At 40.4% G+C, this 23,746-nt stretch overlaps 1 protein-coding gene across 3 annotated transcripts in view; it reads right to left on the bottom strand.

Moving 5' to 3' along the window:
* The window catches only part of LOC126252754 (transmembrane GTPase Marf), a 216,878-nt gene extending 195,352 nt beyond the window's left edge, over positions 1-21,526 (bottom strand). The window contains exon 1 of one of the 3 annotated variants that reach the window (XM_049953663.1): positions 21,430-21,526. The gene's annotated coding sequence lies outside the window, so the exon portion shown is untranslated. The remainder of the gene's footprint in view (positions 1-21,429) is intronic. The other 2 variants (XM_049953662.1, XM_049953664.1) reach the window with 2 other exon arrangements.
* Positions 21,527-23,746: the final 2,220 nt, after the last annotated feature.

Below are 23,746 nucleotides of genomic sequence, written 5' to 3'. Positions count from 1 at the left end.
TTTGCGCATCACTCTTTTTACAGCAGCACGAATCTCTACTAACTTTTGCCTGTCCTCATTCTCCCAATCTTTCTTGTACCGCAAGTTCAACTGTCTTTGCTTCCTGAGCATTCTCCGAATTGCACTGTTAAACCACGGTGGGTCTTCTCCATCCGCAACCCACTTTTTCGGCACATATTTCTCCAATGCGTGATTTACAATGTGTTTAAAATTTGCCCATAATTCTTCCACATCCATCATACCGGAAGTAAATGAAGTCGATTCATTTACTAAGTGGGATGCTAACAACTGCTTATCTGCTCTTTCTACTAAGAATACTCTCCTAGCCTTCTTGACCGACTTTTTAACTTTTGTAACCATAGTCATAATGACAATACCATGATCACTAATCTCTGTCTCAGCACTGACACCGTCGATGAGGTCTGGTCTGTTCGTGGCTACCAGATCTTAGATCTTTCCATTACGCGCTGGTTGTCGATTTAGCTGCTCAAGACAGTTTTCGGAAAATGTGTTCGAAAGCAAGTCACACGACGGCTTGTCTGTAGCACCTGTAATGAATCCATAGACATCCCGGTCTATACTAGGGAGGTTGAAGTCACCTCCGACTAATATAGCATGATCCGGGTACTTCTGCGATACAGAGTGTAGACTCCCTTTGAATGATTCTAGAACTGTCATGGTGGAACCTGGTGGCCGGTAATAACACCCAACAATTAACTTTATTTCTCATAGCCCTGTTAAATGTGTCCAGATAACTTCATAATCACACTCTACTTCGACCTCAGTAGACACAATATTTTTGTCAACTGCAAAGAAGACACCACCTCCTACGGTGTCTAATCTGTCTTTCCGATCCACATTCCAATCCTCACTAAATATTTCAGAACTTCCTATCTCAGGGTTCAGCCAGGTCTCAGTCCTGAGAATAATTTGCGCGCCAAGGAACTCATTTACTGTTACATCCATAACAAATTAGATGGAAAATTTTATATTTAATCGAATTATTTTACTCTTTGAATTAGTTATGATAGATAAAATTCCCTTGAGGAAATATTTTACAGCATATCACAGTTGCCAGAAATGCTGTAACACTTGAATTTTCTCTCATGTTTGAGATGATTAAAAAAGCGGTAGCTAAAAAGTAATCATGTCAATGGTCAGAGTGAAATTGCAAAGGATGTGGTGATAAGTTTCTATGAATAGGAGGATTAACACATCAGACCCCTACAAAAGAAGTGTAAGAATTATTTAAATGTTACATTTTTTTGTTTTACATTCAGACAGTAGTGCTTGAAATTCAATGTATGGTCAAGAGTGACCCAGGACATTTGGGCTGGAAACTCTGTTCCAGTTGCGCTCCTCTCCAAGCCACTCGAAGTTTCGTAAGGACCTGTCTGTTTTTCGGATGGAGTGTGCAGACTTTTGTTTTGCTGGGATTTCATTTTAACTGGTTGTTATAGTGGTATTCATGTAACACCTTCAAGACAGCATGGCATCACCCATCTTCTACTCCATCAATAAACACTTCCGGGCTAAGTTGCCGTGGTCGATCTGTAAAACTTCTTCTTCCTAACGTTTCGTTCTCAACTACGGAGAACATCTTCGGAGGTGAGTCAACGACAGCCAGTCGTTGACTCACCTCCGAAGATGTTCTCCGTAGTTGAGAACGAAACGTTAGGAAGAAGAAGTTTTACAGATCGACCACGGCAACTTAGCCCGGAAGTGTTTATTGATGAAGACGCCGGCCGTGAAAGCCTACATGGAACCATCTTCTACTGTTCATCACAAACAAGAGTATTAAAAGTTTTACAAGTAAAATCAGACAGTTGTAAAGTCTGAGATACGTCAACAAGTTTCTGGGTTTGGTTGGGTTGTTTGGGGGAAGAAACCAAACAGCGAGGTCATCGGTCTCATCAGATTAGGGAAGGATGGGGAAGGAAGTCGGCCGTGCCCTTTCAAAGGAACCATCCCAGCATTTCCCTAGAGCGATTTAGGGGAATCAGGGAAAACCTAAATCAGGATGGCCGGACGCGGGATTGAACCGTCGTCCTCCCGAATGCGAGTCCAGTGTGCTACCACTGCGCCACCTCACTCGGTGACAAGTTTCTGACCAAGTTCTCTACGGCCATGGTCAAGTGATGTGAGTGACAGTGGGCTGCCGGAACACCCTTATATATAATAGCTGCCGATTGTGATGTCACTGGTGCTCACTGCATTGCCATATAAGGGGCCTATGTTGATTGTGTTCAACATGCCCACTTTAGTTTCATGTTGGCTGGATCTCACATGATGTTGAGCTGCACGTTGCCATCTCTAATAGGGGTGTTATTTTTGATGGTTTCTTCAGTTAAAGAGTCTCAAAAGCCGTTAGTGCGAGCCATGACAGAAATTTCATCACATCGGATGCAGTAATCATTTTTAAAGCATGCTCAGCTGAAGCAGGTTTCTCAGGGGGAGGGGGTTACGCCTGAAATGTGGAAATTTAAAGTAAAGTAGTATGAAGAATTCGTCAACTCGTTGCCTCCTTGCTCTGATGAACTCATCAGTGGTATTAATGGAATAATGATGAGACAGGAAGAGTAGTTAAAGTGGCACTGGAAGATTCTATAGATGTTGATTCCAGTTGTTGGAGAACAAATTATGAAAGTTTGTTCTCCACCATTTTTTTTTTTTAACGACAGAAGCAGAAAATGTTTCAGATGCAACTATGTTCTCCAGAGGGATTTCAGTGAGAACTTCACTACTGCTCATCAGGATGAGTTACAGAGCATACACTGGAGTAATGAACAAATCACTGTAACACAAACTCTGACCCCACTACAAAAAGCATATTAACGAACTATTGACATTCATAAATAAACTCTCTCTTTTCCAGTGTACACTACATTAATGATTACAACAACTGTGAATACAGACAGAGTTGGAAAAGAAATTAGTTGCATTGTTAGTTGCTGATAATTATGTTGGATTGTGATCGGTAGGTACAGTGGCGTGTGCTTTGCCTACATTGGTAACGTTAAGTTTTCGATATTGGTTATACGGGCAAGTTATGATTTTGTAGTACTGCACACTTCATTTTAGTAGCTATGTAGGTAAGAGTGAGGTGTTAGATACTGGAACTGTCAAGCTGTGTGTGTGGTTTTGTGGATTTCGTTTGGGCTATGGGCTGTGTGTTAAGTGAAATTTCTGATACCAGTTTTTTCACGTTTTTTAATTTTAGTTTTGTCGATCAGTGAGGATTTTGTCTGCTTGATTTTTGTCTTTGTATTTGTTCTGGTATGTCTTCATTATTAGTACTGTCATATTTGTTTGTCCCCACACAAAACCACCCAATTTATGCAGTTATCCCATTAGTTTCATAGTATTTCTACAATTAAATATTTTTCATTTTTTGTAGCTGTTCACATGTGTAATAAGTAACATCATTGTAGCCATAATGTACAAGTTTGAAACAGGGGTATCAGCTATCTTGATGATGTCATAGGTCACAGTTCACAGGTGGTATTGAATCTTCAGTTCTGCCTGACTCTGATCACAATTTATTGGTGATGAACTGAATATTAAAACCAAAGAAACTGTAAAAACATAGAAAATTAACATGGCACTACCTAGAGAAATTGAAAGAACTCAAGACCGTCAAAGAGTTTTTAGGGGAGCATTAGGCAACAGTAGACAGACAGGGGAAATGAATCCAATAGAAGATAAATGTTTAGTGTTAATTGTTGAAATAGTGAAGGCAGCATATGATCAAATGCCTAAAAAAGAAAACACAGCTTAAGTTCTTGAATAATACACAAGGTATTAAATTTAACTGATGAAAGGAGAGAATATAAATATGCAGGAAATGAAGCAGCAAAAAGAATACAGTTGTCTAAAAATCACACTGATATAGCTGCAGAAGTATCAATCTCATTTTTAGACATCTGTAGGAGTATGTTTGCATGACTATTGTAAAGATAGATGTCCATTAGATCCAGAGTGCCAACGACATTTGTGCACCGGTCAATGCTGCGTTCCTTGACTTCAGGACACGTTTGATAGTTCTGTACTGTCATTCAGAGAACAAAAAACAAGATTACCAGATTTGTGACTGGATTCAGGACTTCCTTGCAGATAGAGATCAACATGTCACTAATAATGGAAGAAAATCAACAGGTGTATTGGTCCGGAGTATTCCAAGGAAATGCCATTGCCATTTACAATATACACAATCTCGGTGAAAGTATGGTAAACTTAAAGAGGTTGTTCTGTGATGATTCAATTGGTTGTAAAACAATATCAACAATAGAGGACTTGAGTGAACTGCACGAATACCTACAGAGAACGAATAACTGGTACTGGACCCTGGAGATTGATCCGGAATGTAAATAAATGTAACACTGTGCATAAATAGGTAAAGAAACACATTATTACATGATTAAAGAATTGGTGACATCACTAAAAATAGCAACTACTGTAAATTACCTATGAGTAGCCACCCAGAGTGAATTAAAATGGAATGACCACATAACACCAACAATAGGAAAAGCAGATGATTGTTCACCCAGTTCTGGAGTATTACTCACCAGTCTGGGAACCTTACCAGGCTGAATTACTGGACGACTTAGACAGGATTCAACAAAGAGTGGCCTGTTTTGTGTCAGGGATCATTTAGTCGGTGCAAGAACATTAAGGAGATGCTCCACAAACTATACTGGCAGACACTACAAGAGAAGTGTATTACTTTCTCCCACATATGTCTCACAAAAGACCACAAAAATAAAATCCAAGGCTTCAAAATAATGGAAATGCCAACAACACCCAGGCCCTGAGCAGAGAAAATCCCTGACCCAGCCGAGAATCGAACCTGGGCAGTTAGGCATGACATTCTGTCGCACTGACCACTCAGCTACCAGGGGCGGACAATCCAAGACATTAGAGTTAATATTAAGGTTTACCAACAATCATTCTTTACATGTGCTGTTTGTGAATGGAACAGGGAAGGAGGGAAAAGAAAATGGTACTAGGAATACCCTCTGCCACACACAGTAAGATGGTTTGCAGGATATAGATGTAGATGTCACACACAGAAAAATTAAGAGAGACTTTTGGAGAAAAGAGAAGTGCCCTATGAATATCAAGAGTATAGATAGTAATCCAGTACTACGCAGAGAAGGCTGGAAAGTGGATGGAATATTAGAGGGGCTATGCAAAGAAACATCTAAACAAAATGCTATGGAAAGGGACGTGGAACTAGATGAAGATGAGATGGAAGATATGATACTGTGAGAAGAATTTGAAAGAATGCCGAAAGATCTAAGTTGAAACAAGGACCTGGTGTAAGCAAGACTCCTCCAGAATCACTGAGAATCCTTTGAAGAAATCGCCATGAGAGAACTACTCCACCTGATATGCAAGATAGACAAGACTGAAAATATACACTTAGACTTCAAGAGGAATGAAATAATTCAATATCCAAAGAAGACAAATTCCGACAGACACAAATATTATGTACTGAACCATCAGTTTAATAAACCATGAAAGCAAATCACTAACAAAGATTAAAGACAGGAGAATGAAATACTGGTAGAAGCTGACCTCAGATTTGGACTTTGTAGAAATGAAGGAGGCAGTATTTACCCTGCGACTTACCTTGTAATATAAATTGGGAAAAGGCAAACCAACATATATAGCTTCTGTAGATTTCTACAGAAGAGAAATTCATTAGAACTGAACATAAATTTATAAGTTAGCAAGTCTTTTCTGAAGATATTTGTCTGCAGTACAGCCTAGAACGAAAGTGGAATGTTGATGATAAAACAGTTCAGAAAAGAATAGGTAATCCTGAAATGTGGTGCCACAGAAAAATGCTTAAGATTAAGTGGGTAGGTAGATATCTAATGAGAAAGCACTGTCTGAATTGGGGAGAAATGAAAATTATGGAATGATTAAAAGCAGTCAGTTAACAGAACACATCTTGCAGTGGCATAAAGGAATGGGCAATCTGGTACTGAGGGGAGGGGGAGGGGGGGGGGGGTATTGGGGATAAAGGGTAAAAACTAACTGTTGACTGTTGGGAACAAGGCTTACTCAAGTAGGTCCAAATGTAGGTCATGGTAGTTAAAGATATATAGGCTTGCACAGGATGGACTGGCTAGGAGAACAGCATCAGATCAGTCTTTGGACTGCTGACAATGACAGTGCTGCCACTGCCAACAGCTCCACATCATCCAAAACTGCAATTAAAATTTGGAAACATGGAAGTTTCTAAAAATTTAGTAGCAACAGCAGAAGATTACCACCTAGGGAAATGCCACGAATTTTTGCTGCTATCTGGAAGATTATCCTTATGTATCAGTACAGTTATACTCATATGTTACAGCACAGAGGGTCATTCTATGTCAAAACACGCAATAATTCAATGATTTGTAAACCTCTACCTCTATCTCAGATTTTCACAAAACTTTGCACATTTACTTATACTTATAATGTAGGAACCTCTGCAAAATCTTTTTGGTCTGAGTGATATTCTGATAACTGGGCTCTGCGAGAATGTCAATGCAAAATGGCACTTACCTACATAAGTGCCCTTATCTCTGGTGTTTATGAAGCTTTTGATTTGGAATTTTTTCAGAAGTAAGACATAGTTAACAGATATCCAGTTAGTAAAGCAGTAAAGTTACAAAGAAAATTTTTAAAAAATATTAAAGTATGTCAATTTTTGATTTTACAAAAACTGCGAGGATTTGAAAAAATGCTTACATCACATTTCTCCAACCTGCTGGGAACCTGGTTTTGGTCTTAAATAATCCCCTAGATTGTAAGCTTTCTAATAAAATAAAAATTTTAATGGGTCTTCTGCCAATTGACACACACATCTGAAATAAAAATAATTTTTGCTGTGATTGAAAAGGATCATTTTATTAAGTATGTTCATCCAGTCACTGTCCCAACGCCTTAGACGCAAGGGTATCAAATTAGCATATTTAAGTATAACTCATTCTAGACAGGCACGTTAACTTTCAGTTTGTAAATCTATTTCCTTTCACTTGACTAGTTCAGTAACTTTTTAAAGAATATAATATATTAAAGATTTACGTGTTCTGCCAATCACCTGCTCACAGTGATAAAAAAAAAGTGTTCTTGGACAGCAGTAGCTTGTTTGAATTCTTTATAGGCATGAAAACAATGCAACAATTGCTGAAATTCTCTGTTGAGAATAACTGGCATGCAACAATTAGTCTATCTGGCCTCAGTTGCTCTTTGTCATTCTGTGAGATAGGTCAAACCTGTTTGTTGTGTGGCCCTATAATTCCACTTGTATAATGTACAGTTTAAGTGAATTAGTGGTCAATTAATAGCAATGGAAAATGTGAATTCATGCACTGTTGGAACATTACTAAAAGCACCACGTCACTTGACAATCTATATCTTAGTAAAAATGTTACAAAAAATGTAGACCAACAAGATTTGATATTTCTGCAATCTAATATAAGCTTTCCACAAGATCAAGAAAGTGCCACAGTATGTGGACATCACAGATACTATTACTTAAAAGTTTATGAAAGTCAAAGAATTTGTTGTGACTCTTTCAAAAAACACAGACAATCCGTTAAAAAAGTTTGTCTATGTCTAAAACATTAAGTGCTGTAAGAATCTATGTAAAAATCAGGCCAAAAACTGTGCACAACATGGCTTAAGATTTGTGAACAGAAAACTGACATAAGTGATTGAAATGAAAGTGAGGCATATGACCTGGAGGTAACATATTGTGAATCAGCACAAATAGTCAAAGTATTGGGAATCCAAATAAAACTTTACATGATTTGGGATGCTCTCCCATCACAACTCACAGCAAGGCAAAAAGAAGCTAGAAAAAGTGAATCATGTTTTGGAAAGAAAAATGTGCCGGGCATTAGACTGCAGTATTGAAGATTCTGATAGTTTTAACTTTAGCTCCACCCTCTTGGTAAAAAAAAAATGTCAGAATTCAATGTTAGTGAGTATGTGGTTCGACAAGCAAGAAACTGAAAACAGAAATGGGTATTTTATCAGTTCCAAAACCAAAAAGGTGGAAAGTTATTGCTGATGGACTGGTAAAGATTGTCACCGATTTCTACCAAAATGACGAATATAGTCTAATGTTACCAGGACTAAAAGACAAAGTTAGCATTCAGAAGAAGCTGTATATGCAAAAAAGACTCATTCTTTGCAACTTAAAGAGAACTGTACTCTTGCTTTAAATGGGAGAATCCGAATATAGTGACCCAAGTGGTGTATTTTAGCTACCCCTGCTGGCACTCATTCAGTGTGTGTGTGTGTGTGTGTGTGTGTGTGTGTGTGTGTGTGTGTGTGTGTGTGGAGGGGGAGGGGGGGAGGGGGGGGGGGAACCACCAAAATGTAAGACTGCTTTGGATATGGAACACATTACAGAAACATACAAAGAACTTATAACATCTCTTGTATGTGACTCTGAAAACCAAGACTGCATGCTTAATGACTGTGATAACTGTCCCAGTGGTGACGAACTGTCAGAATTATTAAAACAGAAATTAGCTTACAAAAATGCTGGTGATGAAATTGAGTTCAGGTAGTAGATAAACACAGATTCAGCAGAATTGGTAAAGCAATCTGCAACTGTTAGTGAATACATACACTTGTTGGTAACAAAATTATAGGCATTTAAACCACACTCATATCTACTAAGTGTCAGTCAAAATCATTGAAAAAATTGAAAGAAAATCTAACCCTTGAAAAAGCAATTATGTTAATGGACTTTGCTGGAAACTAGTTTTGTAATTCAAAATGAAATGCAGAGTCATCACTGGAAAAGAAGCAGTTGTAAAATCCATCCCGTGTGTGGTTGGTTGGTTGGTTGGTTGGTTCAAAGGAGGGGAGGGGAGGGGGGGGGGACCAAACTGCAAGGTCATCAGTCCCTTGTTCCCAGTAGAACAATTACCAAAAGGAAAGAAGAAAGCAAAGAATATGTACGGCACAATAACAGGAGAAAGGAAGAACCAGAAAAACGACAGAAGGACAACAAACACTACAATGGGCAAAACAGAACAAGAAAAGCACAGGGAGAAGCAAGAAACAGGGAGAAGAGACAAAAAACAAGAGAGCAGATTACCACGACTGGCTGACCATGAGAATAATAAAGGTGAAGCCTGCCACTCTGCAACACATTAAAATCTCCACCCTAAAAGCCCTAGGGTGGAGGACATCGAGGGACAAAGGACATGCGCTAAAACTCAGATCAAATGATAAAACCCACCCTCACGAATAAAATGTAAAACTAAAGCTGCTGTTGAGGCACTGTTGCCCAGCACTGAAGGTAGAGTGCAGGGAAAGTCAAAAGTCTGCCACAGAGCGGCTAAAAGTGGGCAGTCCAGCAAGAGGTGGACGACTGTCATTTGGGAGCCACAGCGACATTGAGGTGGGTCCTTGCGACGGAGGAGGTAAACATGTGTGAGACACGTATGGCCAATGCGGAGCCGACAGAGGACAACTGATTCCCTGTGAGAAGCCTGCAGGGAAGAATTCCACACATTTGTAGTCTCCTTAATGACACGCAGTTTGTTGTGCAAGCTGTTATGCTACTCTGTCTCCAAAAGCCGAAAAACCTTGCGGCATACAACAGAACGCAGGTTAGTTTCAGAGATGCCCATCTCCAGGAGCGGTTTCTGCACAGCCTGTTTGGCTAGACTGTCAGCAAGTTCGTTGCCTGGGATGCCAACGTGCCCTGGGGTCCACACAAATACCACTGAACAACTGGAGCCTTCCAGGGCAGAGATGGACTCCTGGATGTTTGCTACCAAAGGATGGTGAGAGTAGCACTGGTTGATAGCTTGTAAGCTGCTCAGGGGATCAGAACACAGAAGAAATGACTTCTCAGAACAGGAATGGATATACTGAAGTACACGAGATATGGCCACAAGCTCTGCAGTAAATACACTGCAGCCAGCGTGCAAGGAATGCTGTTCAAAATGGCCTCTCTGGACATAGGCGAAGCCAACATTACCATCAGCTATTGAGCCGTTCGTGTAAACAACTTCAGAGACCCAGAACACATCAAGAATCAAGAGGAAGTGACAACAGAGAGTGGCGGGGTTAACGGAGTCCTTAGAGCCCTGCAGAACGTCCAGACGAAGCTTCAGCTGGGGTGTACACCATGGAGGTATACGTGAATGGACCTCAAGCAGAGGTGGTAGACAGATGCTCAGGAGAACTACGAATGTGTGCAACATAACTGGCTAGCAGTTGTGCGTGTCAGACCCGCAATGGAGGGACTATAGCCTCCACCAGGACGCTGGTCACCGGACTCGTTCTAAAAGCTCCCATCGCTAGGCGAACGCCAGCGTAGTGCACTGAGTCAAATAAACGCAATGCTGAGGGCACTGCCGAACTGTAAACCAGACTCCCGTAGTCAATGCGGGACTGAACAAGGGCTCTGTAGAGCTGTAGCAGCATAGAGCGATCTGCACCCCAGTTGGTGTTGCTCAGGCAGCGGAGAGCACCGAGGTGCTGACAGCACTCCCGCTTAAGCTGAAAAAGGTGGGGTAGCCAAGTCAATTGGGCATCGAAAACAAGTCCTAAGAATCGATACGTCTCCACTACAGTGAGTGGATCATCATTGAAATAAAGTTCTGGTTCCGGATGAACGGTACAATGCAGACAGAAGCACTTGACACACGACTTCGAGGCCGAAAACCAGAAGCCATGGGCTAGAGCACATGACTGTGCCTTGTGAATGGCTCCCTGCATGCGCCGCTCAGCAACACCAGTACTGGGGGGCAATACGAAATGCAGAAGGGGAGACCGACAGCCCTACAGCCGTTGCTAGGCCGTTAATGGCCACTAAAAATAGAGATACACTCAATACAGAGCCCTGCGGAACACCATTCTCCTGAATACAGGGGGAATTATGGGAAGCACCAACTTGGTTGGTTGGATTAAAAGAAGGGGAAAGGGACCAAACTATAAGATCATCAGTCCGTTGTTCCGAATAAAACAATGCCACAAGTGTGAGAATAAAATGAATGAGACTGACAACTCAAAACGGAATGAAAGGAAAAATTACAAGAACGATGAAGGGCAACAAACATGTAAATGGACAAAAGGGGAGAAGAAAAGCACAGAAACGCAAGAAACGGGATAAAGAGATTAAAACAACAAAGCAAATTACCATGGCTGGCTGACCATGAGAATAAAAAAGGAGAGCCAGCCACTCTGCAACACATTAAAACCTCCACCCTAAAAGCACTAGGGTGGAGGACACAGAGGGACAAAGGACATGTGCTAAAACTTAGATCAAATATTATAATCCACCCTCACGAATAAAACATAAAACTAAATCAGTCGATGAGGCATTGTCAGATATAATTAGCAGCAACGAGTCCGGTAACCCAAGATTTCGTCACTAGGCAGTCAAAGTGGGACAGCGCACAAAAATATGGGCCACTGTAAACAGGGCGCCGCACCAACACTCAGGCGGGTCTTCACGGCGCAGGAGGTAACCATGGGTCGCCCAGGTGTCACCGATGCAAAGCCAGCAGAGGACAACTGATTCCCTGGGAGAGGTCCCCATGGAAGACTTCCACACATTTGTAGTCTCCTTAATCAAACACTTACCCGACTCATAAGATAATAGTTGGTGGTGACTTTAACTTACCCTTGGTAAGTTGGAGAAAATACATGCTTAATTCCAGAGGTACGCATAAAATATCATCCAAAATTGTGCTAAACGCATTCTCTGAAAATTATTTCAGAGCAGATAGTTCATAAGCCCATGCGAATAGTAAACTGACCTCTTAGCAACAAATAATCCTGAGTTAATAATGAGCATCAAAACCGATTCAGGGATTAGTGAACACAGGGTTGTCGCAGCGAGATTGAATATTGTAATCCCCAAATCCTCTAAAAATAAGTGAAAAATATACCTATTCATAAAAGCAGATAAAAATTCACTTGACGCCTTCCTGAGAGACAATCTCCACTCATTCCAAATTAGTAATATAAGTGTAGACCAGATGTGGCTTCAATTCAAAGAAATAGTATTGGCAGCAATTGAGAGATTTATACCAAATAAATTAACAAACGATGGAGCTGATCCTCCTTGGTACACAAAACGGGTTAGAACACTGTTGCAGAAACAACGAAACAAACATGCCAAATTTAAACAGATGCAAAATCCCCAAGATTGGCGATCTTTTACAGAAATTTAGCACGGACTTCAATGTGAGACTTATAACAGTTTCCATAATGAAACTTTGTCTCGAAAACTGGCAGAAAATCCAAAAAGATTCTGGTAGTATGTGAAGCATGTTCTCCGACGCCAGGGACACCTGTTGGTGTCTGGTACCCAAAAAGACGTCTGATCTTTGTCCAGACTTGGGAAGGGACGTATGGCAACTATGTGCCACACTTTTATCTCCCAACACTCCTGTTTCTGTCATTTTATAAGCTGGCGTATACAAGCACGGAGCCACTTAAAGGCTATCAGATGCTCTAGAGAAGGGTGTCGCTTATGTCCCTATGGAGCTCGCCGACCCTCTGTAATTGCCTCAGCGACTTCCGGCAACCGCCAAGGGATTATACTTCGCCAGGGCACACTAAAGAGCGAGGGATCACTTTTCTTCCGCAGCTACGATTGTGGTAGTCACCTGCTCAACCACATGGGGGAGAGTCAACGCTGATATCAGAGGTGAAAGTTTCCCAATCCACCTTGTTTAAAGCCCATCTGGTCAGATGTCCATAGGCCTGATGCCAGGGCAGTGATAGGAAGATGAGGAAGCAGTCACTACCACACAGGTCATCATGGGTTCTCCAGTGGATAAATGGAAGAAGTCCTGGGCTGGAAATTGATAAATCAATGGCCGAGTAACTACCTTGAGTCACACTGAAGTGTATGGTGGCTCCAGTATTTAAGAGGCAGAGGTCGAACTGAGACAGTAAAGTTTCGACATCTTTGCCTCGGCCAGTAAGCACAGTGTCATAGCACAAGGGGTTATGGGCATTAAAATCTCCAGAAAGTAGGAAAGGTTTAGGGAGTTGATCAATCAGTGCAGCTAATACATTCAGAGGTACTGCACCGTCTGGAGGAAGGTATACATTGCGGACAGTTATTTCCTGTGTCAGGCGTATTCTGACAGTCACAGCTTCAAGACGGGTCTGAAGGGGCACTGTTTGACTACAGACTGAGTTTAGGACATAAACACAAACTTCACATTACACTCGATTATAGTCACTATGGGTCCTGTAATATCCCTTATAGCCACGGAGTGCAGGGGTCCGCATTGCCGGGAACTAGGTTTCCTGGAGGGCAATGCAGAAAGCAGGTGTAATGCTTAACAGTTGCCGTAGCTCAGCCAGATAGTGGGAAAAACCGTCGCAATTCCACTGGAGGTTGACATCATCATGAGACTGTGAAGCCACGGAACATTCAATGAGGAAGTTTACGCCTCGGGGTCAACTGCTGCCACCAACTTTTTGCCTGAGCAGTCTATATCCATTGAATCTGAGGGTCCGGCGAGATCCAGATCCTCAGCGGACACCAGAATCTCCACCCCATCCTCAGATGCAGAGCTTGTAGGTAGCGGTGGTGTGGGTGCCATCGCATGTTGCTTGTTCTTAGAGGCCGTTTACTTCAATTTCTCGCGCTGTGCCTTGGGTTTCCCTGGCTGGGAGGACGTCACTGAATCAGTCTCCGGGACTGAGGATGGGCCGACCAGCTGCTTTTGGGCTCTTCAGCCACTGGCGCGCGTCATCTTTTCCACTAGCAGAAACCTGGGAAGGGAGTGACCCAAGGGATCCCTTCATAGTGAGAGGAGCCGAAGAAGGCTTACGCTTCTCTGGCTCAGAAGTGGGGACTGAAATCCCTAATGTTTGGGGGGGGGGGGGGGGGGGGCGTTGCTCCCGAAGTAGTAGGTGGTGCGGGAGCAACAAGGAGGGAAGTGCCCCCCCACCAAAATAGGGGCAGGTGTAGTCTCCCAGTTCTGAGAAGCGCCAGGAATTTGAGGAACGAATGGGGTGACAACTGTTCTCGTAGCGGCGGCGTATGAGGAGGTCGTAGCCACAAGATGTAGGTGCTCAAATTTCCTCTTAGCCTCAGTGTAGGTCAGTGAGTCCAGGGTCTTATATTCCATCATTTTCCTCTCTTTCTGTAAAATCCTGCAGTCTGGTGAGCAAGATGAATGATGCTCTCTGCAGTTGACACAGATGGGAGACGGGGCACATGGAGTATTGGGATGCAATGGATGTCCACAAACTTGAGAGGTGGGGCTGGAAGTACAGCGGGAAGACATATGGCCGAACTTCTAGCACTTAAAGCACCGCGTCGGGGGAGGGATATATGGCTTGATGCCACAGTGGTAGACCATCAACTTGACCTTCTCGGGCAATGTGCCACCCTCAAAGGCCAAAATGAAGACACCAGCGGTAACCTGGTTATCCCTCGGACCCCAATGGACACACCGGACGAAATGAACACCTCACCGCTCTAAATTGGCGCGTCAGACTGCAAAAAAATGTCCCTGTGGAATGTAATACCCTGGACCATATTTAAGCTCTTATGAGGCGTGATGGTAACAGAAACATTCCTCAACTTGCCACAAGCGAGTAATGCCCGTGACTGGGCAGAGGAAGCTGTTTTTATCAAAACTGACCCACAGCGCATTTTAGACAAGCCCTCCATCTCCCCAAACTTGTCCTCCAAATGCTCCACAAAAAACTGAGGCTTCATGGACATGAAAGATTCCTCATCAACTCTCGTACATACGAGGTACTGGGGCAAATAAGATTCACTGCCATCCTTAGCCTGGCATTCCTCCCATGGTGTGGTCAGGGAAGGGAACGACTTGGGGTACATTTCTCAGCATTAAAGTTAGACTTTGGCCGCTTAGAGACCACCAGCAAGACATGACATACTACGCTTCGTGGCTTGTCATCCAACCTCATGCCACCTACTCCAACCAAAGGCGCTCCCCACATGTGCCACCCAGCTGCAGCAAAGGCCACCTGGCAGGATGGCCATTGCTGGGAGTCCTGATGCCCCAGGGTGATGGGCATCTACTCCTTGGCTTATGTGGGGAGTTCACGGTGCAGGCGTCAGCAGAGCGATCCCTATGTTGTCAAGGGGCTACAACCAACAAGGTACATGGTGGCCCCACCACAACGGACTGGCTACCATGCTGGATATGACGTGCAAAGAAGTCCATGGTCATTGTCGGCACAGAAAGTGACACTGCATAGTGCACAGTGGAAAACGCACCCAGGAAGGTGCCCTTGCCCAAGAGATGGAAAATGGGTGGGACTGCAATGCGACGACGAGAAAGTGGGCTAAAGATCTCAATGCACAATAGACACAATGCACCATGTAAGGCGCCAATCACCAATTGGCTCGCTCTTTGGAAAAATTTTGAAGAATGGAGGTCAAACCCTACAGGGGACCATCACAAAGGCCGAAACATGTGAGACTCCTCTTAGTCGCCTCTTCTCTTACAACAAGCAGAAATACCCTGGGCCTATTCTAACACCCCCCCCCCAGACATCCCATGTGTGTTTATGTGGTAAATGAAGAAAGTAAATTGGTAATGGTGAACCACTGCTTTTTAAGTGATGATATGGCACATGATGTAGGATTTGAAAAGGCTGTCCAGAAAGAAATGGTTAAATGGCTGGCAGAGCATTAACAACCAGTGAAGAAAGTGCATTATTTCACTGATGGATGTGCTGCACAATATAAAAATAGGAAAAGCTTTAAAAACTTGTGTGAGCACAAAAATGATTTTTCTATTGATGTGAGCATTCCTTTTTTGCTACTAGCCACAGTAAATCTGTGTGCTGTTGTTTGGGAGGAACTGTAAAACATATACTGAGAAGAGCTAGTCTTCAACTAGAGGATGATGCATGAATAACAACTGCATTTGGCATGATTTCTGCAGAGCTATACTGACAATTTTTTTTTCCCACTTCTTAGAGAAAGTCAATGTGGATTTCCTATGCAAGAACCTCGAGAAGAGATTTTTGACAGGTGCACAATACCTGGTTCGAGGAATTTTCACCATTACAAACCAATTTCTTGCGATTCTTTAGAGCTTAGAAGAGTAAATTCGTCCAAAAAGCCTTCCTTGATTTTTTCATTCAATGAAAATGCCTCGTAATGGAGACGCACTTGTCTTCAGCAAAATTGTTTTGTTGCAGCTCTATATCATGACCGGTGGACCTTTGCCTTCATCAGAAATGTATGTGGTGAAGGAGAAACTACTTTTTCTCCACGTACCTGGACCAGCAGTGACATTCTTTTGGCCTTAGAAGGAAGACTTGTTTTGTGCCTTTGCAAAACATTTTGTGTGCTGTTGGTGTATCAAAATCCACATCATTAGGCACAATGTATTACTTTAATGAAAAATATGTGAAGTTAACAGCATATAATTTGTCACAGTGAATTAAAAACATAGATGCTCTTAAGATGTTTCATTGATAATTTCAGGGATCTTCACTGCTGATCATGTATATTTTAACTTAACATTGGTGTAGCTAGAATAATTGTTGTTTAAAGATGCTGACTTGACACCCTAAAAAAAAGTTAACCCGCGTAATGAAAATGTTTCAATTAAATTTATAACTTTTGGCTCTGTACTTTCATGAGGCAGGCTTACTATAGGTTGCAGCTTACATTATCTGATTTGAATGAACTTCTGGTCAATGACATGACATGTTAAATGAATATCCAAAATCTATCAAGACTCAGGGTACTGCTGCTTTTTTTCATTTTTTAAAATAATAACAGAGTTTTCAAAAATCACTGTTTGGACCACAACAGCTTAAGTTGATTTTCTATATTTCCATAAATAAAGTATAGTTATTAATTTTTTTCCAATAAACATACATCCCTTCCGTGACATGAGTAAATATGGCAGTGATATGTTGAAAATAAGGTTCTTTCTGTTGTTATTATTATTGCCTGAAGTAAAGCAATCCAAATGACCAACTTCAATTTGGCATTTATGTTTGTAAAAAAATTCCACTTTTCCCCCCTCAAACTACATGAAGTGTGCGGAGAAATTTTGCACTGATTACTGCCATGCAGAAAGTAAAAAGTAGAAAAAGTTTTGTGAAAATCTGAAGCAGTGGATGTCGGGTATGGAAGATCTTACTTAGAATTTTCTTTTTTTCCATCACAACACAGTATTGTGATTTCAGATTTGTGTGTGTGTCCGTTCATAGAAAACCCAATAATAATTTTATTTTATTACAAATTGTACTGTCTTGGGAATTATTTAAGACCAATTATAAGTTCCCACCATGTCAGAGAAACATATCTTTCAATGTATGTGTACTTTTCTGGAAATTGGTAAGTGACACACATTAAATTTTTTGTACTGTTCTTTGTACCTTTGATTACTGCTTAAATAATTACATGTCTGTTACGTATGTGCTTCTCTTAACTTGTGAAAAAAATTCCAACTCAAAAGCTTCATAACACCTATGGGCATTTATGTAGATAGTACCATTTTGCACTAACATTCTTGCTGAGCACAGTTACCAGTATAAAAAAAAAGCTTTAGTCTGAGAGCAAAAAGATTTTGCACAAGTTCTTATGTTCTAAGAATAAGCAAATATGCAAAGTTTCACGAAAATCTGAGATGATGGGTGACATGACCTGCGTGATTTGATGTGGAATGATGCCGGACAAAAGAGTATAAGTATTACATTTCGCTGAAACTAAGCTTGTCGAAGCATTCAGTCGCATTTCATCATATGTATGTATATCACAACCATCATCAACACTTATTACTAACAACAACAAACATAAAATGGCATTATAAGTTGTCTGACAAGTCCTTACCACTGAGTGGTATGTGCACTAGTCTCTATGGATATGAAACAGGGGAACTGTTAATGGAGCATAGTCTGGAGACACCACCTTGTTTAAAACATTGTTGATATTGGGTCACATTATCTGCATAAATACCACTACTTGTAAGTAACTAGCTGCAATGTATTACTTCCAAACAAGTTTTAATTGCACACTACACACAATTTATGGTGTTGCACAAAGATACCTGCAGTATGTATACAGCTCACAATACATGACTACCCTGACCCCTGTCTTGACCTTGGCAGCTCAAACTAGTAGTTCTTATAGGGGGTACAAACGGAAATACGGAAGCGTCCGATCCCACCCGTCTGCTTTGACCCATGACGTCACAAATATGGTGGAAACAAAAACAAACACACACACTTTCCACAAGAAGCATAATGACACTAACGTGACAAGCGCGGGAAATGGGGTGTTTTGGGTGGGGAGCAAACTAAATATAAACAAATTTAGACGCCTTGCGTAGCTACAACGCGTAAGTGAAGACAGCCATGCATGAATACCCACCCACCTCCCCAGGGGTCGTAACCCCTGCAACCCATAGAAGATAAAGATGCTTCAGTAGCTGATTAGTGTTTTTTGTCTTTTTTAAAAAAAAATCTCACGGGATAGAACGAACAGATCAGAAAGATAAATATAATAAACTAAAACAGAAATTCGAGGAAACAGATAATTAAAATAAGTAATAAGTGTTTTTAAATTAAAAAAAAAATCTCACGAGATAGAACGAACAGATCAGAAAAGTAAATAAAATAAGATAAAACGGAACTGGAGACAGCCACACTCAAACCAAACTCCGTGCCGTCATGACGTCACACACAACAACACCCTTACGTCACGGGTCAAAGCCAACGCGTTGGATCGGACGCTTCTGTCGACCCGTACAAACTATGGAGCTGTCTGCCATTCTCCTCTGACACCTGATTCTGACCTGAGGACATACAGCTGGTGTCTCTACTTTCTCTTCTTTCAGTTCATTTCTAAGATTTGTGCATGCAAATCCCATCCTAGGTGATACCGCTCCAACAACATTGTGAAAGGAATTACTATATAAGAGACAGACATTGGTCCTGGCAATCAAGTAGCTCCTGATGATTAATATGGTTAAGATCTTCAGAATCTATAGTTTAGGCTTCAACATCGAGTGGCTTGAATATAAAAAAATTTTACAGACAGCGGCTGCTGCCAAAATCTTTTGTGTTTATGCGAGTTACAAGCATTCCAAATTACACTGCACAGCCATATGTTAAACTGACTCAATTTCATAAAATACTGGAAATGTTTATTACTGAGCATATTTTTAATTTCAGCAGCATTAGATGTTCCTTCAGTTCATAATGCTTTAGGGTAGGCCTACATGGCAACTTTTGATCCATCTTTTAGTAAGAAAGTCTTACCATAATAATTCCTTTAGCTGTGGTATCAAAAGATATCCCAGCGTAGAACATAGTTCACAGCTTTCACCACAGAAACTTCTTTCATTTGCCATTCTGTATAATTGGCAACATATATCACAAGAATACTACATTGTCAGTTTATCTGGCAATGCAGACTGATTACATTACATATTTTGCTTGCTTCTGGTATGAACCAATTTAGCCAAATCATGTGCAAAGACTACACGCCTAAAAGCACAACATAATAAATGTGTGGTGTACTTTTGGATCACAACATAACTGGTCAAGGTTTCAAATGTCATATATTAAATAAATGCAGCAGCAATATATCTGATGTTGCCACAGAGGCACATTAAACATATCCTGGTAGAGATATAGAACAGAACAACACCACAGTTTTAAAAAGCAAGATGAATGATTTTCCATCATCACTTCTGAAAACAATTATTAGATTATGGGAAAAATAAAAGCATCAGTCACAATAATGGCTAGTACGATACCACACACACAGAGATAGCTATACTATAACTCCGGGTGCGATTTGTGCTTTTACCAGTGGGGGGGATGTCTTCGGGGGCTATTAGAATTATGTATGTTACTAGCTTGGACCGTGGCATTACGCATGGTTAAACAGCTACTTATAAATAGATGTTAATGTCGAAACTCACTATTCACGCGTATGCACTATCAGAAAAGCCATCCGTTGTTATATCTTTAAAAGTGCATTATAGGTAAAGCTTATTTACAAAATCATCTACATACAGGTATATGAGGGGAATTCAAAAAGTAGAGGCACATTTGTGAAGAGCTGTACTTATTCTGATGATAGAAAACTGAAACATATTAATAGTATTAATAATAAGACTTATTAAAAACTTTCAGTGTTCGGCTCCACAAATTTAAATTATATGTAAAGTTTTACTCCAGTGTGTGGGAAATAAACATCCCAGGTTGGGACGCATAAACTAAAACAAGAGGAGGGGATGGTCTGATGCAGAGGGGGGGGGGGAATCCCCCCCTGCAAATCACACACTGCTATAACTTCACTAACTGATCTACAACCCCACAAAAATTTCATTTCAAGAGTTGTTCTACTCCACACTACCTCACTAAATTCACAGTAAGTTCATTTGACTGAATATTATGATTAATCTCTACTGGTGTGGGTCAATTCAAATGATTCTTGTGCTTTTCATCACCATACATATAATACACTACTATCAGCTTTGTCTGATTTCTTTGTTTATTTGTCAACACATTACTTGATAATATTATATAATTTTTTGTCATAACACAATGAAAACAAACAATTAAAAAGAATTAGGTGTGGTCACAGGTCAAAAGCTGTAGTAACTTCTGAGGAGAGGCAAAATTAAACTCCTTCAAGCTACTATAAAGTATTTTGAATTTAACTTATCTAGCCTATGTTAAATATTTGGGAACTCTGATATTTTCGATGACTAAAACCGCCAGCAACATTTAATTGCATTTTTTTTTGTTTCAACATTTTTCTATTATTTTAAACAAATCTTATCTGCACATATTGTATAATTGTTATCAGGGCTCTTTTTAATTGCATCATTATTATGTCTATGACTTCGCTCCATCTGGAAAGATTTAAAAGGACAATTATTTACTTCCCCTCTGTGAAAATTTACAGTAACACAACGAAATAAATTTTCACATCAAATGCACCGGTATCTAAGAATAGCACACTGCAATGCAGCTTCTACGTAAAGTGGTGGCTTTCTTAAGTTCCCAATTTTTCTGACATTCTCCGCATTTCACTTGGGGTAATTTGTCATTCGCCTACATTTCATTACATTTTCAAAACAAGGGGCTTGTTATTGTGAAACTTCACTACTACGAACCAGAGTTAAAAACACGGGCAATTTATTCAGGGAGGAGGCACTCCGGTCTGTGCGGCTCACGGCTTGAATCCTTCTACACTATTAAATGTTCATCAACGACTGAACAATTATGTCACAGTTTTAAATTTTTGTATTCTTATTTTTCGGAGCACGAAACTGCGATACGAGACTGCGCACAACAGCTGATCACAATCGTGTTCCGGTCTCTCCCGTATGACGAAACACGTATCACAAATTGTTTCATTTAAAGCATTCAGAGCTATTACATAATGATATCAACTAGTTATTACTGATTACGAACCTTTAATTACTATTTACTGCCATACTACGCACACACTACTACACTACTTCGCCGCACATTTTGCAAAAGACTATCGCAACAAACAATGATGCCAATATGCTAAACAAAGCTATGACGCAAATCTCTGCGTACCAACCGTAGCTGCAAAAGTTTGGCTTCGAATGTACGAGAAACGAAAATGAGCGTGCTTATTTTAATACCAGGTATAGGCTTAAAAATTCTACCGTGTTATTTTAAACAGTTAGCAGAATTAAAACTGGAGCACTACATCGACAACTTTAGTTGCTTTTAAATTAAGGAATAAGACTAATAAAGTACGTTTCAGTCCTCTCTGGTTCTATTTTTTGTCATCACCTTTTTCATTGTCTTTTCATCTCTACACGCTGCACATCTACTACGGTATACCACAACCACAGTCTATCATTAGACTATATCAATGGCTGGATGTCGTATCGCATGTCCCACAAATCAGACCTTCCTTCTGATAAAGTTTCCTGAAAAGACTGTTCTAGTATTAAACTGGCAAATCCTGTATCATTTGTAGAAGTTATTCGTGGATGAATTAATTACATGTAGTACTACTGCTAACACATTTCGTTTCCACTGTGTCAACATAATTTTTGGCATAGCTAAGCCCTCTTTACACCGAGGTGATGACAAACGATTAAAAATGAATACGCACTCGCGTGAACAGTGCACAAGGACTCGCAAGTACTTTGTACCCGCGAATAGGCATTTACATTGGAACTAACGGAACAGAACGCGAGATAACCGAACAACTGACATGTTGTTTTCACTGTTTTCGATGTTAATATGCCACATTTTGTGGTTATTTATCCCTTAATTGAAGCAGTCCGTGTCAAGAGGACCCGTAAATCATAGACCCCGGGGGTATCATAGTTGATCGTTAGGATCAGTACGTTGTTCACTGTTGAAGACTTTTACATCACTGACAGTTTTCGGGAATGTAGACCTACCTGAGGGTCCGGCTCCTCCAATTAAGTAAGTTTTCTGTTTTCAGATTTTTAATGAGTACAGATTGCTAATAACATAATTATCTATTCTTATGACTTATTTAAGATTATTTAGTTTTTAAATAACATAGTAGAACATTCTAACCAAATTATTTTAGATTTCAATGGGCAGATTAGAGGCAGCTGAGAAAATGTCTGTAAATGGCCCTTGTTTCCCTGATTTTTAGCAAACACTTTAAAGGAATTACATGTGATATTAATGATCGTGAAAGCGAATTCACAACTGAAAATGAACACAAGTCAGAAAGTGACCAGGATGTAGACAACAGTAATGTAGCAACACCATCCAGGTGAGGTGTGAGTATTTCTGATAGAGGAACAGAATGAGCTGAATTTGACGAGTCAGATGGGGAATAAAATAGTGGGAATGGTTACTATAGCCAAAATGGATTAATATGGTCAGTGAGAGAAACCTAAGAAAAAGCTTCAGTATATGTGATATCTATTTTAAATACTTTTCAAACGTATGATTTTTGTCTTTAACAATTTATAGCTATTCTCATCAAATTTAACAAACTTTGATCTAAAATACTTTCAATATATTCCATGCAGGTGGCCTGAGGAAACAAAATGAAAAAGGTGGCTCACGGGGACCCATCTGCCCCGGTTATGTATGAGCTTTTGATGATTCCTGTTAAGGTTAAACTTGTGTATTACGATAACACACGATCATGTCACAGCCAGCACTATCAAGGTTTCTCAGGAACAAAGGTTTGACAGCTAATGTAACTATCTATTTTTGATCACATGACCCCCCAAGCTTATTTGACATTTCTTGCTGATACGTAGCCATGCTCTCATCCTCTATACTTCTTTTCTTCATGGATTCATTATGCAGAGGTTGATATCAGTTGTTATTTTATGTCATTGCTATTCATTCTTTGTTATTTTTGTTTATTTGCTACAGATTGTTCTTTGTTTTTTTCGGTTACTTGTTACAGATTGAAAACAGTGGAGGGCAACCATGCAAGTTCAGATCACATGACTTTAATTGCCTTGATGTGACATTATGAACAGACATTATGAATGCATCCTGCTTAATGGTGCCATGACATGACAGGCTAACAGCCAGGATGAATTGGCCTTTAAAGATTCGTCATTTTTATTATGACTTACTGCTAGTAAAATAGTAGTAGTAATAGTTTTATTCATCCATATACATTTTTTGTCAATGATGCTGGACATGTCACAGAATTACAATTTGAATCAACTAAAGTAAAGTAAAGACAAATTCAGATTAACTGTCATGGCACTGTCACATCTGGGTGTATTCACACTGTTAG

This window comes from Schistocerca nitens, chromosome 4 (genome assembly GCF_023898315.1).
Source record: "Schistocerca nitens isolate TAMUIC-IGC-003100 chromosome 4, iqSchNite1.1, whole genome shotgun sequence".
Lineage (NCBI taxonomy): Eukaryota > Metazoa > Arthropoda > Insecta > Orthoptera > Acrididae > Schistocerca > Schistocerca nitens.
Note: the sequence above shows the minus strand (reverse complement) of the source record. Positions and strands in the feature narration are given on the sequence as shown.